Here is a 24,622-nt window from a genome sequence, read left to right on the forward strand (position 1 = left end):
GGGGTCCCGGGTTTGATTCCAGTCAAGGACATGTACCTTGGTTGCAGGCATATACCAGTGGGGAATGTGCAGGAGACAGCTAACCGATGTTTCTCTCTTACTGATGTTTCTAACTCTCTATTCCTCTCCCTTCCTCTCTGTAAAAAATCAATTATTTATATATATATATATATATATATATATATATATATATATATATACACATATACACATATATATTTTTTTTTAATTTTTTTTTTTTTAAAGAGCTTCCAATGCATAATTTTGCACTAAAGCTTTTCTTCTCAATTATATGCTTTCTTCACTGAGTTAAGATTCAGGGTGGTTACTGACCATGAATGTTTATTTTTTTTCTTTTTTAGTATCTATATCAAGTATAATCATTGCTCAGGAGGAAGCCATCAACAAGCAGCCTTTCTTAATAAGAGGAAAACAGATATCTCAACTTGACATGGAATTCTCAGAAAATGCCTGCACTGATTAACTACTTGACAGCAACTAGCTCTGAGTTTGGGTGATTTGAAATCTCTTACCAGGACTTTATAGTTGAAGATGTTGATGGTTCTAGTCTTTGAGCAAAATGAGTTGCTAGAGAAGATTGCTGCTAAAGTCTCATGATTTCCCATTTCAGGTCTATCTCCACCACTACTCAACTTGTTCATGTAAAGCTCTTTCTTTTTTTTAAAAAAATATATATTTTATTGATTTTTCACAGAGAGGAAGAGAGAGGGATAGAGAGTTAGAAACATCAATGAGAGAGAATCATCGATCAGCTGCCTCTTGCACACCCCCTACCGGGGATGTGCCCACAATCAAGGTGCATGCTCTTGACCGGAATCGAACCCGGGACCTTTCAGTCCGCAGGCCGACACTCTATCCATTGAGCCAAATTGGCCCCGGCCATGTATAGCTCTTTCTAAGTCTGTCATTTTACTAGAAGAATTGGATGAAACTGCTAAAATTCTCATGGGGAAATAAAGAGATTAACATTTATTCAAACTAAGAAATAAGTGACCAGAGCCTTTCTCTCCCTCCCCTACCCCCGCCTCCCCTTGGACACGCACATTGATAATCTGGGGAAGAAATTGAAGCCACTTGGCTGCCTAAATACAAGCTCAAGTTGGAGGGTACTGTGGCTCCCTGGAAAGTGAAAACAATGCAACCAAGAAGATATAGTAGCACACTTTAAAACTTAGTTTAAAGTTAACTGTGTTTTCTGCAATATTTTTGTGACAGTGTCAGGGAAGGCTAAGCTTTGAGCAAATCTAGTTAAATATCTTCAGTATATAGTATCAGGTTCAAAGATGAAAATTCAAAATCTAATTACTGACAAGGCATGCATACACTTAAACCTTAAATAAGGATGCAAGAAAATATAACATAACTTTACAAGATGGAACATGATTAAGTGATAAACGAGTCAAATAGTTGTGCTTTTAGTTCTAACAAAACATTAGTCCTCATGGTCTTCGGTGGTCTGAGAACCTTTTGTAGAGGAAGAGAACCTTACTGATAGCATAGGGAGGGATTTGGTACAAGAGGAGGAGATGCAGGTCCATTGCAGGATGATTACCTCCCACGTGCAGAAAGAAACTATCATTATTTGCCAACTATGTGTATTCCTGATCTGAGTCAATCTATTCTCTGTTGTTCACACACAAACCTGCCTGGGCAATGCTGGGGCTGCCTCCCAGCGAGGCTTTAGTCCAGAGTGAATAATCCTGGCTCACAGGGATCAATTCCACTGTGGCCCACACCAGCTCTTTTCTATAAGTAAAAGGTTGTGGGCACAACCCTTACCACAAATTTTCCACCTGAAATTAATGCAAAACTCGGCACTGTGGAAAACCTCTGTTTAGTGTCTCCGGCAGACTACTTAAAGAAAGACATATTAAGCTACACATGAGATAATTCGCCTCTAAGCTTTTTTCAAAAACAAATTTTACATCTCTACAAATACCTATATATAACAATGCATAATTCTTTTATATTTAGTTTGGTTCCTCTTTTATTACCATGTGGTTTTATGAGTCCTAAAATCATATGATCTTGATATTCTATCCTTTGCACAGTACGTACAGCACCACAAAGAAAAATAAAAGCCTTGGCAAGGTTTCCTCTTCTAAGAACTGGGCTAAAAAATATGATCTGGGAGAGATCAGAAAGCTGACAAGTTTAGCAGTGTTGTTTATTCCTGTCCAATGACTGATGGTCTTGTCCAGTTCTTGGTTCTATGGTTCCACAAGGGAGGAAAGAGCCAGAAGACTGCTGTGTTTCAGGAAGTGTGTCTGACTCTCCACCATTATCACTGTGTCACAAGCTATACCACACAAGCCAGGAAATCCTTTAGATAGAGACTTTGAAGTGTCATCCTTAGAACCCTTCATGAGAAGGTGTAGGGCTGGCAGAGGAGGGAAAATATCCAAAACATCCAGGAGGTTCTGTTTAATAAAGATTCATAAAGGCAGAAGGAAGTCTAAGTAATCATGTGGGCTAGCCTTCACTTTATGGATAAGTCTTGTGACTTGTAGGGTGACAGTTTAAACACACACTTCTGAAATATTTATATCTTTAGAGGATCCCTTCCAAATAACCTGGGGGAAATGAAATATAGAGGCACCATACTTTATGAAAGCGAGATTTGTGCTGGCAGAGTTTATAAAGTTGTCAGTTGAATATGTCAGTCCTCTGAGAACGGGGCTCCTCCATGAAATCATACATTCGCCCATCTAACATACACTCACAGGCACCTCTTATTTGGCATTGTTCTGAGGATACATTCTGCTTTCTCCAGTGGGAAGCTTAACAAATGCGACCGATATGGATGGATGACCATTATCCAGACCGACTTACCCATGCAAACTGATGCTCTTTGCTAGTTCTCCAAGTAACAATCTGAAGAACACCATGGCAAGCTATGACCTTGTGACTTGAACTTATTAAATTAATGAACACCAACTTAACATTCTTAAGGCACATTGGAAAGCTTAACATGATAGAAAAATAAAGTATCAGTAATGTTATTTTGTTTTCAGTTTAGATGGTTTCAATAAAATAAAGCTGGCAAGCATAAAATAGACAAAAGTTTAATAGGTCCTCATTTATCTTTGAATGGTTTGTGTTGGTATCCAGTAGGTACATTTTGAGGTCTGGGGTTTTTATAGCAAACACCTCATTGAATGATAGCCTGAGGGCAATTCTCATATACTGATCTTTAAACACTGTTTCCCAAAACCACATCATGTCTTGGAGCTTGGAGCTAAATTATGAATGGCTGACGTTCTAGGGACCTATAGGCTGTGACTCAGTAGAATAAAAGGCATTTTCCGGAAGGAAGGAATATATTTAAAAAAATAATTTTTAACGTATTCTACAACATCTTATTCCATTAGGAAGGTTTATTGAAGATAATTTTTAGTTTGATTCTTCTTAAAGGTTATTAAAGATTAATAGATCTGAGCCTAAATGGTAGATTCAAACCAAATTTCGAAGATAAGACAACATTAAGTTAATCAAACAACTTTTATTTAAGTTGACAATGGTCAATGTGTCTACTAAAGCAATCAAATGTATTTAAAAAAATAAAAGTGTCCATTTTGTTTTATTCTGTGACCAAGGGATCTAAAAACAATAGAGATAAACCAATAATCTATTGAATTTCAGCTTACTCACCTTGGAAATAAAGGGTAAAGTTCTAACATAATTCAGTTTTAAATAGATTTATCTCCATTGATATATGATTTTCACATTAAAAAAAACTCACTTCTAAACCAACAAATACATTTATTTTTCAAAAAATTGTTTTCAAAGGTAACAGTTTTTCCTTTGGCTTACTTTTGTGGTATCTTTTGATACTATATGAACAATCTTTCTTTTTTTCTTTACATTTTATTGCAAGAAATTCCAAAAATATACAAAACTTGAGGGAATAGTAGTGTGCCCTCATATACTGCTCACCCAGCTTCTAAATTACTAATAAATGACCAATCTGGTTTCATGTACCCCAAATTCTCCCTATACCATATTATTTTGAAGCACAGCCCAGGCACCAGAACCTTTTATTCATAAATAATTCAGTACATATCTCTAAAAATTATTCAACTTAGCTCTATGGACATTGTGCCTACCCATAGCAAAGGTGATCAGATTTTAGGCTTTGGGGGTATTCGATAGGTCATAAATCATATATTGATACTGAACAGATAAATATTAAAACTTTGTGATATGAGTTTGCAAATACATTTTCTCATTCGCCTCTTTACTAAGCTCATGGTGTTTATGAAGGACATTAAATTGAGGTTGTTTGGGGGAGAAATCAAGTTCTGAGTCACAGTTAGGAAGGTTTTTCCACCTCAGGTTATAGAGGAATTAATTCATGTAAAATAATGTGCATCCTTGTTCCTGGTTTTATTTGTGAATTCTCCAGTATTTTCCCACTAAGCAAGATGCTGGAGGACTACTGAATTTGTCAGTTACCCTTTCTTCTTCTATTGAGATGCTCTTCTGATTTCTCTCCTTAGCTTGATTTTATTAATAGATTTCCTTATATATTGTAGTAACATCTTTACATGTATAAAGTAAATTTCACTTGTTCATGTATATTACCTTTTAATGTGCTCCTAGATTTTGTTTCTTGTGTTTTATTTAAATTTTATCAGCTTTTTATCTTGTTGAAATAATTTTTTAAGCTTTATATTATTTTCACTTAGAAGAATATGAAAGTTTTTCTTCTTTTTCCATACTCTGGAGTAGTGTAAGTACTGTTAATTTTATATATCTTTAAGTGTTGGAAAGAATTTCTATGTCCTGGTGATTTTGTATGGGATGTTTTTAAAATTACACCTTCTCTATTTTTTCTTTGGTAATTGGTCCATTTAAAAAAATATATTTAATTGATTTTTTTACAGAGAGGAAGGGAGAGGGGGAGAGAGTCAGAAACATTGATGAGAGAGAAATATCAATCAGCTGCCTCCTGCACACCCCCTACTGGGGATGTGCCCACAACCAATATACATACCCTTGACCAGAATCTAACCTGTGACCCTTGAGTCCACAGACTTACGCTCTATCCACTGAGTCAAACCCGTTAGGGCATAATTGGTCCATTTAATCCTATCTTTACTAGAATCAATTTTGCAAACTTGTAATTTTGTAGAACATTAACCATTTCATCTATAAATTCAAATGTACTTTATGAAGTTGTAAAATCGACTTTTATATAAAATTTTACATTCCCTCTGTTTTGATACTTATTTTTTCTACTTGATATGTCCCATTCTATGTATTTCTACTTATTTGTAGAAGGTTTTAAAAAGCCAATGAAAGGACCAGTCTTATTACCTCAAGAGTTTATTTTAATTTTCATATTGTGGTCCATAGTTCAGCAATATTATTTTCTATTGTAATTTTTTTTCCATTGAAATATATTCTGCCACTCATAAGTTCTTCTCCACTTTGACTCCAGTTTCTATATATGCACAGGGGACATAATGCTGTGGAGTCAAGTTCTAGTAAGCCTTGGAATTCTGAACTTGGCATTGCTAAAACCCAAATTTGTTCAAGGAGTACCCTTCCTGAGATCCCTGCAGCTTGCCAATAATCTCTGTAATTAGGGTCAGGATAGAGCTGCTCCCTGATCTATGATATTTTTACCAGAATTGAAAAAAAAACTTTTAAGTTATTCTGTTTATGAACATTGACCCATTCATGTGTCTTCCTGTTATTGGGTCATTACAACTCAGCAGGAGCCAGCCAGGCACAAAACTATTTTGTCCTCAGTTGTAGCACAATATCGACAGGTTTTCTAAATAGAATCTTGCTGAAAAGAACAGGAGAGCAATGGCCTAGCATTATCCCTTGAAGCTCACTTATACCCCTGAGGAAAGAGAAACCCCTCACTGATATATGCTTAAAAACATGTTAGCAGATAAGTCCCAAAGCTCAAGGTTAGCCAAAGCAATGCACGCGTTTGGCTTCAGATGAGTATATGGTCGGTAAAAACAACATAAGTATTGTTTCAGATTCAGAGAAACCCAATGTATGTCCAGTGTCATGCTGTGAGCACAGGTCTTGGAGCTCACATACGTTGTCACTGATCTGTCAGCTCACCTTGTTGGCACAGGAAAAAAATAGATGCTCAGATTCTACAGCTCCCAAAAGACCTGGTTAGCTTCTCTGAATCCTAGGCTGGATGTATGTGCAACTCCATGGTGAAGGCACATCCCCTTCGACTGGTCATTTGCACCATCGAGGCCAGAGGTAGTGAGAGACCCAGGCAAGTTCCAGGCATCCTCCTGGAGCTCAGTTTGACCTGGTGGACTCCTTGCTCTCCCCCATTTCATATCCATTTTTCTTTGCTGACCTGGTTCTGCTGACTTCAGGTTCAACAACACAGAATCACTATGAGTGATATAGAAAATGAGATGTACAGGGGTAGGTAAAAGTAGGTTTATAGTTGTATGTGAACCACAAAGTTTATTCTTGTATTATTTATAAATTATTTTATCATTTTCTATATGAACAAATACAAACCTACTTTTGCCAACACTTGCTGCTGAGTCAGCTCCTACAATTGCATAAAATCCTGTCTGATTAATGCAAGTGTTGGCAAAAGTAGGTTTGTATTTGTTCATATAGAAAATGATAAAATAATTTATAAATAATACAAGAATAAACTTTGTGGTTCACATAAAACTGTAAACCTACTTTTGCCTACCCCTGTACATCTCATTTTCTGTGTTGTTGTTGTTGTGGTTGTGATTCTGTGTTGTTGTTGTTGTGGTGGTGGTTATTTGTTCTTTTTTAAAATTAAAACCTTTATTGATATCAAATGCTAGAAAGTTGAGAATCCCACTTCAGGCATATGCCTTTATTGGTTGATATCTATGAAATTAAGTAATAGACATGGTATAGCTAAGATAGAGCTCTGGGAAGGAAACCTATTTCCTAGCAGATCTGTATAAACTAATTACTCATAAACCTCAGTTTTGAAAGAGCCACACAATAACCACATTGAGGATTGCTTAGCTATCCTGATATATAGCTAAGAGGGTCTTCACATGAACTGGCCTTTAGCTTTTGGCTTCAGACTGGAGGGTTTGCCTTATGTTCCATTGCAGTATTTCTACACTCACTGCAAAATGGTTGTGAGCAGTTAACATTAACTTTTTCAACTGTAAGGCAGGATGTTGGCATATGCCTCCAAAAGAAGCCCTGAGGATGCTGGCACATCCCTGTAACCAATGAGCAAGTGCATCAAAGAACTTTCACTTTAAATGTACACACCAGTCTTCGGCTCACATCAATGATTTGAAGGAGGGATTTGGCTTCTATATCAACTTACAGTGTATTAAGCCAATGGAGGAATACTTTTTCTATAGATTGGAATAAGAATGCCTTTAGATGGTACTCTTAATTTAAAAACTTCATGACATTTAGAAACAGTAATTAGAAACTTCACAGATGCTTTTCTACACTATTACAGTATAGGATTTTATGGTTGCTTCTTCAGAGAGGTAAGAATTACACTCGGGCAATAAAATGTACCAATTAACCGAATTTTCATATAAGTATAATAAGTTTTACCAAGGAAAAATATCTGCAACTATGAAGGGGAAACTGCCTAACACAAAACAAATTCACTTAAAAATAACAAAACATCAAATTATTAGAAAGGGATATCTGAGACAACTCAAATAATAACAGAATGATAACTAAGAATAGTTATATTGCTTTATTATGTTCTAATAATTATCAGTTACTGTTCTAAGCACTAAGTACTAAGGACTAATTCATTTAATCTTTAAAAAAAAAAAAAACAGCAACAAGTAGGTTTAACACATTATCAAAATCTAGCTGTTGTTGGCCAGAAATATAAGCTGTTGCTAAAATTCATATTTAAATGTAAGGGACACAGAAAAAACAAAATAATCTTGCCTGAAGAAGAACAAACTTTGAGGACTTATACTTTCCAACTTTAAAACTTATTACAGATACACCAATCAATACAATGTGGCACAGACTAATGACACCCAAATAGATCGATGGAACAAAATTGAGAGTCTAGAAATAAATTCTTACATTGATGGTCAATTATGACCAGAGTGGCAAGACAATTCAATGGGTAAGAATAATCTTTTCAACAAATGCTTCTCAGGCAACTGGATAGCTACATTCAAAAGAATAGATTTAGACTGCTGTCTTACTACAAATATAAAAACTAATGAAAAACGGGTTATAGACCCAAGTGTAAGAGCTAAAATGATGAAACTCTTAGAAAAAAATAGTAAATATTCATAACCTTAGATTGTGCAATTGTTTCTTAAATATAATACCCAACAACCTGGTAACAAAAGAAAAAAGTATAGAAATACATTTCATCACAATGAAAAACTCACTGTGCTTAAAAAAGACATCAAACAAGTGAAAACATACCCCCAGAACTATTTGTGAATCATGTAGGGAACTTGAATCCAGATTACATAAGAATTCTTACAACTCAAAAATAAGAAGATAAATAACCAAACTAATAAGTGGACAAAGGATTTAAATCTATTTCTCCAAAGATGATATACAAATTTCCAATAAGCATGTGAAAAGATTCCAAGACAGCATTAATCATTAGAATAGTACCAATCAAATCTGTAATGAAATGCCACGTCACACCCACTGGGATGGCTATAATGAAATATATGAACAAAGCAAGTGTGGGGAAGGCTGTGTGTAGAAATGGAGTTCTCCTATGTCAATGGTAGAAATGTAAAATGTAAAATGTTCTGAAAACAGTTTGGCACTCTAAAAAAAATTAAACGTAGAGTGACTCTTAGACTCAGCAATTCCACTAATTGGCTTATTTCCAAAAGAAATGAAAACATATGTCCATGCAAAAACTTGTACACAAATACTCATAATTTCCCCCAAATGGAAATAACCCAAATGTTTACCAGTGGATAAAGAGATAAAATATAGGATAGCCATGCAATAGCATATTGCCTAACCATAAAAAGAGAATGCTGTACAGATACATGTTACAACATGAATAAACTTTGGAAACATGCTTAAGTGAAAGAAGCCAGAAGCAACAGGTTACATTTGTATAATTCTATTTATATGAAACATCCAGAATAGGCAAACTCATAGAGACATAATGCAAAGTAGTATTTGTCTGGAACATGGAGAGGAGCAATGGGAGTGGCTGTTAAAGGGTATGAGGAGTGTTTTATTTTGTTTTTAAGGATGATGAAAATGTTCTGGCTTCAGATAGTAATGTTGGCATATTTTTGCAAATATACTAAAAACGACTGAGCTACATACTTGAAGAGGGTAAATTTTATAGTATGTGAATTAAACCTCAGTAAAGCTATTCTTTTTAAAGCTCAACAGTGTAAGAATACTCCATTTTATTTTTTAAATAATTGATTTGTCTTAGCTAGATGTTAATGCATACTTATTTATAACGAAGCCATTTACTAAGGGTGCCCTGTGTATTCAAACAATAATACCCTCCTGAAATCAATATAGTCTATGACCTAATTAAATAAAATAATTTATTATTGTAAAAATACTTATCATTTAACAGGGTCCTGAGAGCCCATGTTCTGAGCAAATGTGCTCACCATGAGGACTGAGTAATTGAAACTCCCTGAGAAACATCAGGGCCGACCAGTTACCAGGATCCTGTGAAATACCACTGGAATGAAACTTGACGGCATATGTTAACCAGTGGGACCCAACCACATCAATATCCCCATTGGGGATTTACAAATGCAAATTCCAGAGCCTTTCCAGAATAGCCTCTCTGCACACATGTCCTGGAACCTGGAGTTTAAATATCCAGCTAAGTTACAACAGAAGAGCACCCAGCTTTGCCCATTACATTCTCCATCATCATTCTTCACCTCTAGGCAGGCCCTCCAGAAGGTTGAGCTGTGTAACCCCCTCCAGCAACTCAATTCATTCTAATGTAGAAAACCCACTGGAGTTAGTTTATCTGACCTGATCCTGTTATGGTGTAGAGCAATTTCTTTTTGCTGACTGCCATCAGCAAAGCTTGGCACGCAGCTCATGGTTCCTTCTTCTGCTGAAACCCATTATTATAATGCACTTATACTATGCTTTTCCAGCTACATGTAACTTTTGTTCCCTCACATATCCTAAATTTTGCTTCCCTGACAATTAGTAGCTCCCAAGATGGTATTGTACTCACTCTAAATAACTGCACAGAGGATGTTGCATGAATGTTCAGATTAAATAAATTAAGATTCAAGAATGTTTTGAAAGATTTAGTATTTGACCTGGAAAGCTTTTCTGCATGACTTACTTTTCATAAGGGAGTCATATTTTTCTTCAATGCTCTCCTAGGTCTTTTAGCCAAAATTCCAGCTAGGGAGCAAGAGAAAGAAATATAAAATACTTAAAATTCTGCAAAGCCTTATATCAAAAGAATCTTCAATACAAATTATATATCTTCAAGGCTGGAAAAGCTTGTGATATCATAAAGCAGATTAGTATCTACAGAGGGGCCAATGTCTCCTTTAGATCAATCAGAAAAAACAGAAAAGGGGTTTCCAACTCAGTGGTTCTCACACTTGGAGACTTTATACTAAGTGAAGTAAGTCAGTAAGAGAAAGATGAATACCATATCATTTCACTTCCTTGTGGAATCTAATGAACAAAATAAATAAACAAACAAGATAGAAGCAGACTTGTAGATAGAGAGAACAGATGGTCAGCTGTCAGAAGGGAGGAATTTAGGGGGCTAGGTGAAAAGGTGAAGAGATTAAACCAAAACAAAAACAAAACTTACAGACACAGACAACAGTATGATAATTCTCAAAGGAAAAGTGGGGTATAGGACAGGGTGTAGTAGAAGACTTGACTTGAGGTGGTAAACACACAATATGATACACAGATGATGGATTATAGAATTGTACACATGAAACCTATATAATTTTCTTAAGCAATGTCACTCTAATAAATTCAATAAAAATTAAATAAAAACTCCCTGATGCCCAGGCCACACCCCAAACCAAGCAGATCTGAATTCTAATGGTGATACAAAAGCATTAGTATCTTCTGATGCTCTCCAGATGATTCCAATACACAACTAAGTTTGAGAACCACGGCCCCTCCTCTTACCCCAGAGACTCCTCACGACCGATGAATGATTCCTAATTTGTACTCTGGCTAATTGAAGTGAAGAGTATACCACATTCATGAAGGCATATCGCCTCCTAAGATAGCACGTTGGGAAGATGGGTCCTATTTGACCATAGTCACCTGCTTCAATGGGCCAACCAGCACAAGTCACAAGACAGTTCCTTTTCAGTTAACCCATCTCTCTGAATTCATGTCAGGGAGTTATGTGTCATGTCCAAGGACATTAATTGTATGTGCATAAACAGAAGCGTCTACTCTTAAACAATGTCTTCATGTAGAAAGACAGATACGTTTTTAACTTAAAGAGATGCTCATTTAAAAGATACTTTTCTAAGTTTTCAGACGTTGGTCTAATCATCTTACAATCTGGCTTATGTTCCAGCTGGCTGCTGCTTTGAGGAAGTCATGACAACTTGTACTGCTTTCCTTCGCTTCATTATCTGAGAAAAGACATACTAATCCAAAATGTGCCCACAAAGTCTGCCTCTCAGAGATATAAAAAAGCCAAATTAGATAGCATTGGTGGGTTCATAGGCACATATTAATGAAAATAAAATGTGCCATATTATTATAACTTTCTCAAGTAAACATGAGGTAACTCCAAGAATATGGAAGATAAGAAATCCAAGAGCTCTTTAAAAAAAGAATTTTGGCTGGTCATTGTTTTGGCTGATAGTTAGCCAGAAGCTTGGCAAATGTTGGCAAAGAGAGATCATATCTACAAAGAATGGAGTTAGTCCAAAGGAAGTGCTTATTTGTCTCACAGGGAATGTTTGCGCTATGTAGATGCTTAGGTTAATAGAAATTTCTAAATTGGAATTTTATTTCTGCAATGTGTATGATATGAGGCTGAATGGAAAATAAGGAAGACTATTACACATTGTTCTTATTTCTTATGTGGGAGAGAAAATAAACAAACATTAAGTCCCTTTATCTGACCAGATACTTAAAATGAGGTCTATACCACAAAATCTAGGGTTTAAAGTCTAAAAGGTATTTAGAGGAGAAGGAAAAACTAATAAAGGACGAGCAAGTGGGAGCAGAAATAATTAGGAAGGCTTCATGGAGGATGTGAGATAAGAGCTGAACTTGATAGGGAAAGAAGAAAAGAGGGGTTGGGATGAGCAGAGCACTCACTGGCCCTGCAGGCAGAATGCGTACCCAGTGTCACTGGCTACAGGAAACTTGGCTTAGAAGCACAGGACACATTCTGGGGGCTTGGCTGCTGAGGTTGGATTTGCAGGATTAAGGGTTGACCATGGTGTAACGGTAAAAGGTAGCTATTGGAGTCCATTGCCCTGAGTTACTTTTAGCCATTTACCCAACATGTGGCCATGGGCAAATTACTTAACTCTGGATTCTTATGGTCTGTATCTGAAGTTATATGTAAAACCTCTGGCTCAATGCATTCCATCGCCATAAATTCCCCCTCCACTCTTGACTTGCCAAAAAATAAGGAACCATAAAGAACTAAAACATTTTGACTAATGATACAATGTAAAAAACAAAAAAACAAAAACAAAAAAAGCACACACATAAAATAATTAATAATTGAAAAAATTACTTTATAGCCTAAAATTAAGTCAACAAATTCTTCAGGAAAAAAAAATATGGTGGTAGAGAAAAAAAATCCCAAGAAAAAGGCATGGTTGAGTTTTAAAAACTGGTTTTACCTCTACTTAGCAAAGCACTAGATTATTTCACTTTTATCCCTCCTGGAGCCCTGATAAAAATGAAAATATGTCAACAATGACTAATTATAGCTTTAATGAGTCTATTGTTTACTTCCTGGCAGTAACCTAATAAGTTGACCATGTCTTAAACTCACTTGGCATTTTGCAATATAAAACATTTATAATTTTGCCTTTGACAACTTTCACCCCCAGCTGTTCTAGTGAGAAAAGAAAAGTCATCATTAGCACAAAGACATTTACAGTATGCCCACCTTTCCCTGTTGTTTGGTACATTTTAACATCTAATCAGACGAAGCAGCAGGCAGCTTCCCAGTGCCTGGCATGGAGCCTGCTAAGGTCTGATCCTGAAGAGAATCCTGGCAGGGCACTGTGGTACTCCAGTGTTCTGTAACTTTAGAACTTGCACACATTTTCAAGTTAATCACAGTTTGGGGCTGAGAAAAGCCAGGAAATATTCAAAAGTGTGCATCATTGGCTGAAATTATACTTAAATAAGGTTGCTACTCAGACTTACACAACACTGAGAAAGGGACTTTTGTTGGAAACATACTCTATTGACTGCTCCAACCCACAGTGGCTGTGCTCACTGAGAAAAGAATCATGATTTCAGCATAAATGCCAAGAGTTGGAGTTTTCATAAGCTAAGACTTGGTCTGAGTCAGTTCTTATGAAATTAGCTTTGCCTGTACTTTCCAGAGTCACTCTGGGTTGCTGGGAGAACTCTGCAAGCTCGGCTCCTTGAAGTCCATTCCTGCCCAAGGAAAAACATCACATTTCCCTTTAAAGATCTACATATTACTTTCTGGTATTTTTGAACAAAAGGACAGATATCATCATTTACTACATTAAGTCAAAATACTGAGTAAATTTTAACATCTTAGAGGGGAAAGAATCACAATAAAGTTATCTATCACAAAAAAATATAGTTGCTTATCTGGCACTTCCCAATTTATTAAGGTCTATGTCCTTAAGACATTTTTGGGAATCAATCTATTTCTTCAACATCAAAGAATGCCCTTCCTATATCACTGTCATCAACTTTATTATTTTTTATTTTTTTAAATTTATTTTTTTTACAGAGAGGAATGGAGAGAGATGAGAGTTAGAAACATCAATGAAAGAGAATCATCGATCAGCTGCCTTTTGCCCGTCCCCTACTGGGGATGTGCCTGCAATCAAGGTACATGCTCCTGACAGGAATCGAACCTGAGATCCTTCAGTCTGCAGGCTGACGCTCTATCCACTAAGCCAAACCAGTTTCGGCTGTCATCAACTTTTAAACAGAATAATCCACCTATATTTCTCTCACTGTCTGGTTTCCTAAGGTTCCAGCAAGCTTAACTGCAAACTAAAAGCTTTCCTGCTGATATCTGAGCTCAGTTTGGTAGGTACAGTGAGAAGCAAACTTATGAAAGCTAAATGCTCATATATTAAATTTCAGGAGTATAAGTTCTATTATAGTTACACAAATAAAGAAAGTAGTTTTACATTTGCTGTGTCTATATATTTCTGTTAAATACATTAAGGTAAATATTCCATTGACTATTGGGGAGTTTGTGTTTGAGAATAAAGTTGGCTCTGCCCTTCTCTGATAATATCAGTAGCTGGTCTTCTAGTTCATATTTATACAATGACTAACACAGGCTAATATTAATTTTATTTCCCCCAATTAAGCAGAGGGTGGGGCTATGATATTATACACCTGAAACTCTCCCAACTTCTAGAAGAGCTGACTTTCCCTAGAATCTCAAACAGAAACTAGTCTTTTTTTATATATTAATTTTAGAGAGGAAGGGAGAGGGAGAGAGAGAGAAATATCAATGATGAGAGAGAACCATTGATCGGCTGCCTCCTGCATGCCCCCCACTAGGGATCAAGCTCCCAACCTGGGCATGTGCCTTTGACTGGAATCAAACTCAGGACCCTTCAGTCTGCAGGCCGATGCTCTATTTGCTGAGCCAAAACAGTGAAGGCCAGAAACTAGTCTTATAAATTCAACTACAGGTAAGGTGTCCTTGTTGAATAATCGAGATATTTTTACAAATGTCAGTAAATAATATATTATCTGTCATGGTGAGAAGGTCTACATTTTTTTTTATGCAATACACATAAGTAAAATAAAATCTGAGGAATGAGTATAAGAATACAAGCTGGAACATTTTTTTTTTTTTCTCCAGCATAACAGCATTGACTGGGTTATATCGGGTATTGATTGCAAAGAATCGGCAAGGTCATAATGAACACACAGGCTTGTATGTACATACACACACCCGTGCACAGATGCATACAGGTACATCAAGCATGGAAAGGTCTTTAGGGAGTGGACTGTGCACCCACTCCTTAAAGCCAGTCTCTTATTTTACCCAATATTATTAGAAAATAAGTTTGCTTGAATGTTTATGGAGTAAGCAAGACATAGATACAATTTTCAATACAAACTTTGTAAATATATACACTTGAATTTTTCTATGCCCATCATTCAAAGTAGGAAAGTAAGTTTACCTTTTTTATTGAGAATTTGGTGCAAGTTTTCCAATAGGCAAAAGCTACCCTAGCCCCGCCAGTGTGGCTCAGTGGTTGAGCATCGGCCCATGAACTAGCAGGTCACGGTTTGATTCCTAGTCAGGCCACATGCCCAAGCTTTAGGCTAGATCCCCAGTAGGGTGCATGCAGGAGAAAGATGACCAATGATTCTCTCTCACCAGTGATGTTTTTATCTTTTCTTCTCACATCCTCTCTCTGAAATTAATTTTTAAAATTATTTTAAAAGCTTCTAACTTCTAAAAACAAAACAAAACAAAACAACAAACTACTCTAATTGTAAAGAGGGGGTGGCATACTACAGAAATGGTGCCTAGTTCTCTTTACTCGGAAGTAGGATGGTACTAATTTCCTGAATGGGCAGAAGACAGAGAAGGAAGTTCTTTGTATAAGAAGTGTGTGGTACATTAGGGCACCATCAGTGCTGTGAAATGGACCCTGACAGACTGCCCAGGTGGAGGCCTTATGAGGTTGTGCATTAAATGTGGCACAGTGTGCTTCAAAGGGAAGATCAAAATGTCTCTGAGGACTCTACACTGTCAATGACCTCTAAGATCTCTGCTTTTGATAAAAACTAGTACAGAAAACACATTTACAGAACCTCTATATGTAAAATACTAAACCCAAGAGAGAGGAGGAAATGAAAAAAGAACATCGACTTATATGTGAGACACGTTAAAAACATTGAGAAGCAAAAATGGAGGGATATTGGTAAGAAATTAGAGAAAGAGTATGGGATATATCATCAAAATTAGACTTCATATTTTACTTATAGCCATTTAGAAAGCAAGGATACTATTCCCCCCAGATTCACTCATTTACTCACTCACCCAATAAACATTTATCACCCAGATAAATGGGCCCAGAGAGTTCATTGTGTGATTAAATAAAATGGCATAAAAGGTCCCACTACCCCAACAACAACCGCAATAGTTAAAGCAACCGCATGCCCAGGTATGCTGACCACATGGCCAATTTCCGCCTCCTGTTCTGTAAATAGCATCTCCTTCCACTCTCAGAAGGCTTCTAATTTGAACAAACTGACTGGTCACTGCAATTCATAAGAATCTCCTAACTTGTCTTCAAGCCTCCAGTTCTGCGTTTCCCCAAACCATTCACCACATAACAAGCAGTTCTTTTTTAAAACTATAAATTAGACCACATCTCTGTTCTGCCTAATGCTTTGCAATGGCATCCCATCAAACTGAAAATAACACCCAAAGTCCTTCTTCCGCCTTACAAAGTGCTATGTTTCTTCTTGTTCATTATAATGTGCAATATCACAGAATCTCATGCAAGAAACTCATTGGCTAAAACCCTCATTTCTATGATCCCATATGCAAGGCTCCAGATGGGGCAACACATTATTTTGTCTCTTTTTTGAAATGTATCTTTATTGCTGAAAGTATTACAGATTTCCCCTTTGTTGTTTTTCCCATTGATTCCTTTCAGCCCACACATGCACATCCCAGGCCTTCACCACTCTATTGTCTGTGTCTATGGAGCATGCATATGTGCATATAAGTTCCCTGGTTCATGTTTTTAAATATATAAAAAATGTGGCTGTTGCAGAAAAATTCCAGAAAGCATCATCACCATAGGATGCTAATAACATTTACATTCTCTGTAAATGAAAGGATGATGTTTGCTACTGAGCCCCTGTTTTCACTTTGGACTTGTTCCCTAGACAGAGGATAATTAATTATTGTCCCATAAGATGTGAGACTCCACAGGCAGGTTTTCCTGTGGACAAATTTCAGTGAAGTTGAATACTTAGAACCTCTATTATAGATAACTTTTGGGGGATTAGAAAAATTTATAATTTATCTGCTTTATTTTTCAAACCCCACATATTTTAAAATAAAGTTATGATTGATCTTTCCTTATGTGATACAAAGACAAAGTTCTAGAAAGAAACTCTTGTTTTTTTCTATATTCTCCCCCACACCCATAATTGTTCTCTAAAAATGGTCTCTGTAGACGGTATCTTGAGGTGTACATAAAGACTTTCTTGGATCCCAGCATCTGCTGGGCCATGATGATTGAAGTCGTTATGGGAGCCTCATGCAATAGACATTCCTTATGGGTCTAGTGAAAAGAAGTAATTTAAACTATATTACAGCAAGAAATTATCAAGGAGATAATATATTAACTAGCTCACTCATTAGTGTTGATTAAGTTAACTCATCAAACTCATTATCTCCCACAATGACCTAAACCTATGCCTTCCAAGGCAAGTTTTCATTAGTAAAGTACCTGATTAAAAAAAGACACAACATATTTTGTGAAATGGATTATGAAAAAGGAGCAAAGATTAGAACAAGGCATATTTGTATTAATGAAATTCCTTAATGGAAAAATAGAGAGGAAACCTAGTAAAATAAAGTCAATGGCCCTCTACCAGTGGCATTTAATTGAATATATAATGATCTGCATGTTTGCTACTACTACACTAAGTCTAAAGATGTATTGAAACAAGATGCAATAAAATGGTGAGAAGTAAGAAGAAATATCAAATTGTTCAGTGAGAACTTATAAAGACATATTTGTATTACTGGATTCCAAATGTAAAAAAAAAAAGAAAGAAAAAAAAAGCTACCAAAAAATTCAAATGAAAATGGTCTGAACAAATAGGATGAAATGAGATGAAAACATTAGACATGAGATAATAGAAGGCCTGAGCTGGATAAAAGGGAATTTTATAAACTCCTGACAAGAGCTATGTAACATTCTGAGCATATACCATAAAGGCTAGTCTTTCAAACAAGATAAGGTGTACTAACAGTAATAGACATGAAGAGAACCCACCAAATGGCCTACCAGGTATGACTGTGATACTTCAGAAAAAGACAGAATCAATACACTTCAGACCAATTCACAGAATTAAATAAAAACACAAAGAAAATTGCCCTAACCTGTTTGGCTTAGTGGACACAGGGTCAGCAAGGAGACTGAAGGGTCCCAGGTTCGATTCTGGTCAAGGGTATATACCTTGGTTGTGGGCACATCCCCAGTAGGGGGTGTGTAGAAGGCAGCAGGTCAATGTTTCTTCTTTTTTTTTTTTAATATATTTTATTGATTTTTTACAGAGAGGAAGGGAGAGAGATAGAGAGTTAGAAACATCGATGAGAGAGAGTCATCGACCAGCTGCTTCTTGCACACCCCCTACTGGGGATGTGCCCGCAACCAATGTACATGCCCCTGACCGGAATTGAACCCGGGACCCTTCAGTCCCCAAGCCGACGCTCTATCCATTGAGCCAAACAGGTCTCAGCAGCAGGTCGATGTTTCTAACTCTCTATCCCTCTCTCTTCCTCTCTGTAAAAAATCAATAAAATATATATATATTTAAAAACCAAAAGGAAACCAAAGAGAATTAATAAAACATTAAAAAGTTGACCTCATTTCCCTTTTTCTCTTTTTTTTTCAGAGTCTTAAGAGAAAACTATACTTATAGTTTCTTTGCTGCTATCACAGCATTTTCCTTTGAATTCTGAGCCAAAACCTAATTCCAAACTACTGGAATCACTCAAATTACAGTTTCCTAGATGTCTTTTTTTTTTTTTTTTTTTTTAAAGACCACACTTGCCATGGACTGCCAAGCATGAAGCTCTCTCTGAAACTCATTGGACCTTAGAGAGTTCTTTCTCATCATCTTTTTGCTAAATGTTAGTGATATGCTCATTTTGCCAAACTATCCAAAATATACTATATTCTTACTTTTATTTATTTTTAATTTTTAAAAATGTTTACTGAATTCAGAGAGGAAGAGAGAGGAAGGGAGAGAGAGAGACAGAAACATCAATGATTAAAGAAGGATCATGGATTGGCTGCCTCTTGCATGCCCCCTGACTGGGGATCAAGCTTGAAACCTGGGCACTTTCCCTGACTGGGAATCTAACCATGACCTCCTGGTTCATCTGTCAATGCTCAACCATGAGCAACACCAACCAGTTGTCACTTTAAAAGAGAATGTCAAGACAGTTCAACAAACATCTACTGAAGATCAATTATATGCAAGAAATTTCCTAAGTCCTATAAATGGAGACAGAGGAAAGAAGCTAAGCCATGAATTAAATTCAGTTTCTACTCTGTATCTGCCTCAAATTTACTGAAAGATATCAATATCAGGAAATGACCTTGAAACAGATACTCACATTGTGTTCTCTGCTGCAGAAACTGAAATGGTTTTGTGGTCTGTCTCTATATTATACATTTCCTAAAACGCATCCATAAAGGAAGAGAAAGAATATTTGGCATGTGCAGAAATAAGATATGCACCCCTACTGTTCTAATGCAGTTCCTTCATTGAGTCACACATCAAGACAGGTATGAGAGATACACATGATCTGAGCAAAAAGATAAAGTTCATTGGCAAAAGACACTGCTTGCTCTCCTGAATCACAACTCGTAATTCTGTTCGTTCATTTTTTTTTTTTCAGAAGCCCTCATGCTCAGGTAATCCAAGACAAGTGAACAAACACAAAATCCAGAACTACCTTGTAAGGGCTTTACAGAGATGAAAGAAACTTGAACCCAAAGGAATTTTACCTGTTTGGTTTCTTTTGCTGATTCTCTCTTGAAAGCATTTTGGCTGAAGAAGTCATCCTCTGAGAAACAAAACCAGCTATTCTAAATCTTTTTTCCAAATTGAATATAAGGAGTTTCGGAAATCTTATTGAGAAAGGTGGGAAACTCAAAATTAGGCCAGATCAGGATGTGACCCTAGCAAGATTTGGAGTCAGATATGGTTTGAATCCCAGCTCCTCTATTTACTAACTACAAGGCCTGAAAATTTTATTCAACCTCAGTCCCAGATCCCTCTTGTGTAAATAATGGGGTCACACAGTAAACGTAAAAAACCTGGCTTACCACTCAGCCACCTTGAAGATACTGCACACGTGGAGAGAGATCTGTTGGCAACAACTTCTTTGCAATCCTGTAATTTATTTTTAATTACTATTGCAACTGCAAACACTCATTAACAACATTTCTCAATTTGTGCATTACCTAAATAATAAAACTTTGGTCAGGAAGTTCAGTTGATTAGAGTGTTGGCCAATATTCCAAGGTTGTAGGTTTGATTTCCAGTCGGGGCACATAAGAAAATCAACCAATGAATGCATAAATAAGTGAAACAACAAATTGCTATTTTTCTCTCTCTCTTAAATCAATTGTAAAAACCACTTAATAATGAGTGCAATAAACAACTCTGTTCTTAGTCAACCTGTATTTATCGGAAACACATATAAGGTCCTCAAGTCCTATGACGAAAAGTAGCATAGATTATAATACTTGCTCTAAAGGGTTTATTCTTTAAGAAACAATTTTGAGTGATTGCCAAAATATATTAAGTAAAAACAGGTGTACGCATTTGTCAATGGGCATGGGACTATACACTTAAAATGGGTGTGCATTTTAGTGTATAAATTGTTCCTCTATTAAGTCACTGAAAGAAAATCACTGGGGGGAAAATATTGCTGTCCAAGTACAATTCCTAGACGTTCTGATAAAATTGGTCTGGAGTGTGTGGCTTGAGGAGAGGAGTTTTAAAACCATCCCAGATGATTCTAATATGAAAACACACACACACAAGCAGACAAATAAGATGCCAAACAGTAGGACAGTAATTTAGCAAATAATATTCAGGACACTCAGTTAAATTTGAATTTCAGATACAATACAAATTAATTTTTTGGAATAAGACTCAAAAATTGTGCATTTAGCTGGATGTCAAGTATTTCATTTGAAAACCCTACATAGTATCCTAACTTTTGTGGGGGGAAAAAAGGAAATAAAGGAGAATAAGTGTAGCTAATTGTGTATTTATCTAGGTATAAAATAGATTTGGAAAATTAGCTTCTAGGGAGGGGAGCTCGATGGGAGGCAAGGAAAGGAAGGATACTTCTCACTGTATACTTTTGCACCTTTTGAATTTTGGACCTCAGAATGTATTATTTAGTTTTAGAACAAATGTAATTACAAAATTTAAAAATAAATAATTTCTAATAGGAGTGAAGAATCACTATAGGGAGACAAAGCAGATACATATGGTACACTTAGAAAGCAAAGCTGATAGGAATTTGCCCAAATACTTGATTTTAGTACACACTGATTTTTCAGTGTAGTTAGATGTAAGTAGATATCAACCATTTGTTGAGTTGCTAGACTTTCACTGGAATTACTAGTAATTTTAGCAACCTCCTGTTGTGTTGCTATTATGTTGAGACAGCAATTTTCAACTAGTGTGCTGCAAGAATTTTTAAAACCTGTAATACCTGACTATTTAGTCAGGGGCACTGACCTCTTTTCCCTTAGATTGCCAACTTAAAAAAATGACAACAGCCAACCCAACAATAGCTGTCTGCTGTGAATGGATCAAACATATACCTATTTCTTAGTCAGATCAGCAAAATACATACTTTTTGGTGTGCCGTTAAATTTTTAGTAATTAATTTATGTGTGCCATGAGATGAAAAAGGTTGAAATCACTGTAATAACTGTGTAAGCACTTTACATACACTAATTAATTTAATTTTCACAAAAATATGTGGGGATTTTGCAAATGAAAAGTCTGATGCAGACTAACCTTTCTGTTAGTCTAACTAACAGAAAGGTTAGTTAACTTGCCCAGGGCCACACAGCTAATGATTGACAGGCTGGGGGTTCAAAGCCAGATCTGTCAGAATCCACAGCCTATTGCTTTTAAACATAAGACACCCCCATACTGTCTTTCAGAATGTGCACTCCTAATGTCAGGAGATTTGGTTTGGGGCTTGGAAGTCAATGCAACAAGAGAGAGCAGTGAATAAGCACTTTTCTACACTAGCACCAGTCAGCAAGCAATGAAACATGGCACACTCGTAAGTGCTTTCTTGGTTTTTAAGTAAATATGCAGACATACTTCTCTTTATGCGTGCTTCTGTTCCAGGTCAGTTCATAAATGCCACTTCTACAAGTGTATACATATTTAAAATAAATTGAGGGTCTTCTTGTTAAGTAAACCAATAAATTCCTCTATAGAAGGGAAGGTATTTCGTAATAAGACTGGCCTCTATTCAGTTGTTTCTGGACAGTGTAAAAATGACATAACCTAGGAGCCTGCTAATTGCCCTGTGGAGTTGAGGATCTTCGTACAATACATGTGTCATGGTCTCTGTGTGAAGAGGAGTCTGCTAAATTACAAAGGATTTAAGTAGTTAAGTTTCTAGCTTGAGTCTGCATTTAGTTACTTTCTTAAAAGTATGAGTAAATATTTGCCAGGGAGAAGCAGAATGTCACTGAACTTATCAAACCAGTCCTATTTTCATAGCTTACCAGAGGTAGGACTATGATAGAGGGCTGTTTCATTTTCTGTTGTGAATTGGTTTTGAAAGGATTTCTCCAAAACCTATTTTGGCCTGCACATTCTACTAGTAGTATATATTCCCAGTGACCTTCCTTCTTCATATGGAAGGGGGTCAGGGGTAGGGGTAAGGGAATTCTCTGTTGGACATGACAATTGAAAGCTAATACTTCAACAACCTTTAAAGCAAATAATTTAAAAAACAATGGACCAAAAGCTCTCATCCTATTGATAAGAGAGCTCTGCCCCCTGAACAGGTATCAGGGCCTCTGTCAGGGCTGGATCAGAGAGGTGGAAAGGCAGGTACCTTCCTCTCATCCCCAGGCCAACTAGAGGAGGGCATGCTGCAGTTAGAGTTGCCTTGTTCGTATTCGTGCTTTCTCCCATCGTACACCAACCCCTCTGTATAACTATTCCAAATTCCTACTTTTAAAAAATAAACTCATTAGTCATTGAAAACGGTGACCCAGAGATGCTGTCGGCCAGACTATGGCTCCTTTTGTCTGTAGCGCCATCTTTGTTTAACAGTGTTCGTGCTACTGTCTGAATATTCTGTTTATTTTCTCCTTCATCCCTTATAAAAGGAGCATTTTCTTTAAAAGAACAAAATTAAAGAATATGCATAAAATGCTTTAGCTACACTATCAAGGATATGTCTCAAAAGCTACGGATAATTGAGGATTTTATGTTATGTTAATTTTATCTCCCTCCCCTTCCCTACTGCTTATCACCCCAAACCATACCATAAAATGTATTGTTTATATTTTTGTATATATTCAATTTGATATTTCCCCAAATGTATTACATCCTCATAAGGTACTGCCAATAATCTGCATAAAACTTACATTACTTCCAATAAATTAAATTGCATCTCCATTTAATTGTATTTGTTATATCTAACTGAATCAAGTTTTTTGTCTTCTCTTCCTAATTTTAAAATTACAGAAATCGAATTGTTTATGTCCTTTATAAACTTTAATGGTTAAAATTTTTTTCTCTCGGTTTTCTCAAGACCTCACTCCCTTCCCTCTCTTTCACCCCCCATATGTCACCAGCCTGTTCTTACTTTAATGAGTCTGTGGAGATATATGTACATTTATTTATGAATAAGTTCCATGAATTTTCCCCATTTAATATTTTAGCAATATGAAGGCCTAAAACTCAATATAAAAATATCTACAAAAATTGCTGATAGCCTGGCTGGTGTGGTTCAGTGGTTGAGTGTGGACCTATGAACCAAGAATCACCAGTATAATTCCTGGTCAGGTCATATGCCCACGTTGCAGGCTTGATCCCCAATAGGGGGTGTGCAGGAGGCAGCTGATGGATGAAGTTTTTCTCTCATTGATGTTTCTATATCTACCCATCTCCCTTCCTCTCTCTCTAAAAATCAATAAAAACATATTTCTTTAAAAAATTGCTAATAATGTAGATTTACAAAGCATCCACAAACAACGATTTTTATAAATTCTGACAAGAGTTAGGCTAATAATCAAGTTAATAAGAAATCAGGACCAATTAAGCTCAAGAATTTGGGCATCAACAACCAATCCATACAATATATGTGGGAAGATTTTGAGGAGTGTATAAGCTTTCACTGAATATTTTTGGTTTTCCTTAAAATTTCACTATTTGAGCCTATTCTTTGTACCTTCCTCCACATCTTATCAGAAACTTCTTAGCACCAGTGGGAGAACGGATCAATAAATAAAAATGAGCATGGATATTTAAAAGAGTGAATGATTGGAGGGGGCACTTCCAGGTTGGTTTAATTAAGTAGTCAGTGTTCCTCCAGCCTTCCTCATTCCCCTGGGCTGCCCCATGGTGGCTGTTAAGTTCATAGATAAATGCAGACATCTCTGTCTACAGGGTTTTAAAGGCACCA

At 36.4% G+C, this 24,622-nt stretch overlaps 1 protein-coding gene across 5 annotated transcripts in view; it reads right to left on the reverse strand.

Annotated features, from left to right (window-relative positions):
* The window catches only part of RAB27B (RAB27B, member RAS oncogene family), a 54,072-nt gene that overhangs the window by 11,668 nt on the left and 17,782 nt on the right, over positions 1 to 24,622 (reverse strand). Inside the window, exons 2-3 of one of the 5 annotated variants that reach the window (XM_036417894.2) lie at positions 20,265 to 20,331; positions 12,986 to 13,048 (exon numbers count right to left, since the gene is read on the reverse strand). The exons of 1 other annotated variant lie outside the window; for it this stretch is intronic. The gene's annotated coding sequence lies outside the window, so the exon portion shown is untranslated. Of the gene's footprint in view, positions 1 to 533; positions 559 to 3,217; positions 3,328 to 12,985; positions 13,049 to 20,264; positions 20,332 to 24,622 lie in introns of those variants that run through there. 3 more of the 5 variants (XM_036417893.2, XM_045574916.1, XM_036417898.2) reach the window with 3 other exon arrangements.

Source organism: Pipistrellus kuhlii, unplaced genomic scaffold (assembly GCF_014108245.1).
Source record: "Pipistrellus kuhlii isolate mPipKuh1 unplaced genomic scaffold, mPipKuh1.p scaffold_m20_p_6, whole genome shotgun sequence".
In the NCBI taxonomy this organism is placed as follows: Eukaryota; Metazoa; Chordata; class Mammalia; order Chiroptera; family Vespertilionidae; genus Pipistrellus; species Pipistrellus kuhlii.